Raw genomic sequence first — 5,602 nt, forward strand, 5'->3', positions numbered from 1 at the left:
GAAGAAGATTAGGAAAGTCAAAATTGAGCTGAAGTTAAAACTAGACAGGGAGGTCTAGGAGGGCAAGGAAGTTTTTCTGTAGGTACATCAGCAGTAGAAGGAAGATTAGGGGAAATCTGGTCATTTGGGCACAGGACCTAGTGACAGAAGCCATTGAGAAAATCTGTTTTCCCTGGTTGACTTGCTACTTGCTACTCTAGGTCAAACTAGTCTTGCAACTAGTACTTGCTTACTTAGGTCAAACTAGTTCTGCTAGCTACTAGAAGAAGGCTACTAGCAGAATCTGTTAGAGAGAAGTGGTACCCACAGGAGAGGAGGACACTCAAGGATGCTGCAGCAGCTGGCCAATGTCACTACAGAGATTCACTCTTCTCACTTCTGAAAGGTTGTGGTGATCAATGGAGTTTTCACATTATTGGAAAAAGGAATGTGTGATGCTACTGTTGAGGAAGGCGAAGAAAATTTGGGAAATTACAGCCTTCACTATCTCAGGGTCATGGGAAAATTATGTGGCAAATCCTCCTCAAAGTCATTTTCAGATACATGATTAAGAAGAAGGCAACTGGGAACAGGGAGCAAGTCATACTTGACCAACCTAATTGCTTACTGTGATTCAATGGCTAGCTCCACAGAGAATGGGACAGCAGTGGATGCTGTATATCCTGATTTTAGCATGGCATTCAATGAGGTCCATGGTAATTTTGTAGGCAAAAAAGGTGTGACACAAACTGAATAAGTGGATGATAAGGACAGCTGTCATGATATGGAATGAACTGAAAATTCACCTTTATTTTCAATTTTCAATTCATATTATTTTCAAATTGGTAATATAGGAGTTATTAAAAGAGTCAATATACAGTAAGAATTAAAGATTAAAGTACAAAGAAAACCATGTTTCCAAATTCATATACAGATACTCCCAAAGAAGATTAAACATTCCTTTATGTTTAGATAAATCCTCTATAAATTAGAAGAGGCAGCGAAGCTTCCAAATATAAAAATATTTGAGGAAGAGTTTGAAAGAAAAACATTCCCAAGAGAAGAGGGGAGGATCAGAAGAAATGTAGGCTGCCCATTTTGCAAGCAGAGAAATCTGTGTTCCAAATTACTTAGGTCAAACTAGTTTTCCATATTAAGTCTTCACATCCTGGACCCTCTTTTTCAGCCCTTATTCTCATTTTATCAATTAGTTCAACATTATTAGCATCAGCAGAATGTTTGTTGCGGCAGAGCTAAGACCTTTGTACCACTGCATGCCACTCATCATAGAGTGACGATTTCCCTGCATCCATTTCTCAAGGCAGTTAAGTTTCTGTAAGTAATTGTATTACACCACCACAAATGTAAGTTATGACAGTGTTTTAATTCATTTTTTTCAGCCTCTCTATAACTTCATGATTCTGACTTCACTCCTTCAGTGGTGAACACTTCTGGGATTAACACTTGCTTTTATTTAACTCGCTGTCAGTGACTAAGGAACCTACAAATGGATGTATCAACATGAAGTATTTTATATTACATTGAATTGACATTATGCTCTACCATCGATGCTTTTCATTCAGTAAGTCCAGTGCAAGTCAACATCTCATTGACTCTGGTTTCAGTGAAAAGAAATTCAAAGAAATATGAATCCAATGTAAAAAAAAACCCAAAAATCACTATTTAAATTAGACTTCTTCTTGGATGGCTTTCTTGCTTCTCACTTAATTTTTTTTAGGTTTTTTTTTTTCCTTTTACAATTAGCTGAGAAAAAGAGGAGGCGAACAAGTGAAAGAGATCTAAACAGGAGGTGAGCAAGTTAAAGTAGTTAAATTAAACTGCTTTAAAGTGGAGGAAGAGGAACATTTAAAGAGGAACACTTCTTTGAACCACTGATGTGCTTTGGATGTGTTTTTTTCAGCCCAGATCAGAAAGGCTACACTGAAAGGTGGCAGAATGCAGAACAGCATTCATTTCACAACATTAAAAAATACTGCTGAAGTCAACAGGTCACATCTTTTAAGACACACAATACTTTTCAATATATATTAATAACCATTTATTTCTTCCAGCTTCCACAGAAATAAGGTCCAAAATAGAAGAGTCCAAAATTTCCAGAAGCATCATGAGTCTAAATAGCTTAAAAACATCCAGCTTTAGTTTACAGTCTGATATGTATGGCTACAGTCCTAGGTTACCTTTGAAAACAGGATACCAGAAGGAAACTCTGAAAATCTATTCCAAATCCTAGAAATTATACTTGAGGGGACAATTCCCCTTTGGAAAAGTTAGGGACTAGATGACTTAAAGGTGTGTGTTTCCATTTCTGCTTAAGACTTTAAAAAGTACATATATGTTTTATAAATTCTTGTAACTCCTACAAATGTCCCAAAGTATACCAGCACATCATTTGCATTTATCCAAAAGAATCAGCTGTGCCTCACCCTGCAAAAGCTTACATCATAAGTTATATTAACAGAGCCTTGAACTTGGTGAACTGTATTCATAACTCCTGAACAAAGTCCAGGGGAGACACTGTGAGAGACCAGCCAGCATCTCCTGCTCCCTCTTATCCTCATGGGAGAAGTGGAACAAGTAAGAGAATGAATCCTGCTGACACATGAGGACCCTGGTACACAATCAAGTCACAAAGAAAGGATTCACAAAATGAGGACAATCCTTCTATTCAGTTCCAGATTTCTTCCACTGATTCCCTCACCATGGAGGAGTGCTTCTGACACTGACACTAACAGGTGGTACAATAACAGAGAGACATAAAACTTACCCACAGTAACCTAATTAGAGGAAAAGGTATTAGGGTTTGATTTGTTCTGCATTAATTCAGCTTTTCTCCTGGTTTCTGAGTAGGTGGCTACTTTTCCACATTCAGATGAAACATTTTGGTAAAGGAAGTTTTGAGTGAAGCTTCATAGCAAGTTGGAACTGAATGAAAACCTATTTTTCCCCCTGTTACAGAATGACTGATGCAAGATTTTTCTCTTTTTCCAGGAAAAAAGCACTCCAGACAATAATAAAACTTTCATTTGACAAATTAAATGAACTCTAATCTTGTTCTAGAGTCTGCACATTGGAGACTGAGAAGGCAATATTTTTTGATGAGTTACTTCAGAGAATTGGGTGTTTCCCACAGTGCTGAATCATACATCCTTTTATTTTATTTTTTCACTTGGTCTGTTTCCTGTCGACTGTCATAATTGTCTTGTGACTAAATCCCAGGAGCTCCAGTAGCCCAGTGAGGGATATGACAACAAATCCTATTGTGGTTACTTATGTCCTAGCCTCTTCTAAGCTTAATTTTTAAATTGTTTATTCATTTTAGAAGGATTTGTATATCTTCATTAGCATCATCTGTCAATATTAATTAGAGTACTAGTATCACATCCTGGAATTACCCCTTTCCGAAGAAAATTATCCTTGACCACATCTGGTTTTAGCAATCGGATGTTTAGTCAGATTCAAGGCTTCAGTATTTACCTTAGAGAGAACCATATCCTGCTCTCAGTCCCTTTTAATTCTCCACAGATGAAGATTTTGCCAAAGATGGTATCAATGTCAGGGATGATATATGCCTCTCACCACTTGAACAAGGGGATTCTTCCCACATAGGCTTCTTTTAGCACACATCTTCTTTTACTCCCCATTGATTATCCCTGCCTAGTGAGGGCTGCAATTGTAAAGACTGGTTTGCAGACAGTTTGCAGCCAGGGTAGTAAAACTCGGCGTGTTCCCTGGGGCATAGAAGGAAAACTGGGAATTACAACGTTTTGGCAGCATCTATCAGTGCTTAGTGAGGAGACAAGCACAGGGTTAATCATCATGGACACACATCCAGGTTTGCAGTTTCTGTAAGCAGGCTTTCAGTTACATAGCTTAACCAGGATTCCCAGAGGTTTTCCAGCTTCAGCACAGAGTGTCCTTTGAAACAATTTGTACTTCCTGACCTGAAAATCTAGGTGTGTTTCTAGAAATTTCAGTTGGCAGCACCTGCAATTGACTATTGCTGAAAAGTGCTCCTAATTTGTACAACAGGATGCCTAAACACTCCTGAAAGATTTGTCTGGAATGTGTTTTCCCAGCTCACAAAACTTTAAAAGCTTCAATAAATGTTCCTAGAAAAACCTAACAGTTTTTTTAATATATTCATCAGCAGAAAAAAAACGCCAAGCAAACAGAAAAGAAAGCAAGAAACTGTCAATAGGTTTAACTCAGAGTCTAGATGTTGAGGCCATTGTGTTGTTTGTGAGACATCTTGGTCCTGTTCCCAAGCCCCATTCAAATTTATTCCTATAAAGCAGGGTAATTGTAAAAACTGAAACTTGGAGAGAGAATATGCAGCATTGGCTGTGTTGTGAAAGCCAGACTTTAAGTTGCTGGTGTAAGTCCAAGAGAGATAAGATCCAAAAGGATAAACTGTAAGAAGAGAAACAATTATTTAGTAATTAATAACCATTTATAAAAGTCATATTTGAGATAATGAAGGACTTGTATGTCTCCTTATTTCTGGAATCAATCCCACCCAAATTTCACTATACAAGACAGGCTTAGCTGGACTTTGCCCCCATTAGTGCTTGAATGGACAATGACAAAAAATTCCTCCCTTCCAAGAGACCAAACTGTAGCTAGGGAAAATAGCAGGACAAAGCATGTAATCTAAAACACTATTAAATAATTGGTAAGTTGGTTGCAGTATTTCAACTATAAGGTTTGTAATTTTTCTCAGATCTTATAGCCCAAAGCATATTGTATGCATCTCATTTTACTCTTAATGCAGAAGTTGGAAACAGACTAAAGCTATGGATACCTGGAAATAAGCATAAATATTTGCTTCAGGCTTTTTCACTTATAATGGCATTTTTCACCTTTCCATGCTTTACAGGCTTTTACTCGCCTCTAGAGTTCTTTCTGGCAATTTTGTTTGGGTTTTTTGAGTCATACAGAGCAATTTATTTATGGAAAAAAGTTATGAATACAAAAGGTATATATCTTTATGTAGTTGCTTGAATATAAATAAAATTATATTTTCATATCTTTGACAGATATCAGCCCCTAATTCATGTCAGTCATACACAAGTCTTCATTCTTACACTTCAAAACATTTTGTCTAAAAATATTTCCAGGTACAGCATAGCTATATCACTGATGCACCTACTTTTTAGGTGTGCCAGAAGCACTAAAAGCATTTCCCAGCTATAACAGAAATTTAATGTCATATTTTTGCTACCATCCCATATTATATTGCACCATGTATCACCTATGGGACCTAGAAATTGAAGGCCAGAGCAAGGGCAAGGATAGGACAGGACCTTAGAGAATAGAAACCTATTTCTTATCTCCTTAACTCTTGACACAGCAAAAAAAAAGTGTCAAAAGTCTTTGGTTTAATTTTAAAACCCAAGGAAATTGCTACATTCTGGTATAATTCCATTTCTCTAAAAATCTACATGTAATTGATTCATTTAATTAAAGCAGTGTCAAGTTTTCCAGAGAGCACTCAGATTTCATGGGTGATCAATCACTATGTAATCCTGCAAAGTCACCTGATTTTCAGTTTGGCTGAATAGAAAAACACAAGTTTCTTACTAAACCATATGATCCTCATATG

Source organism: Molothrus ater, chromosome 2 (assembly GCF_012460135.2).
Source record: "Molothrus ater isolate BHLD 08-10-18 breed brown headed cowbird chromosome 2, BPBGC_Mater_1.1, whole genome shotgun sequence".
Taxonomy (NCBI): Eukaryota; Metazoa; Chordata; class Aves; order Passeriformes; family Icteridae; genus Molothrus; species Molothrus ater.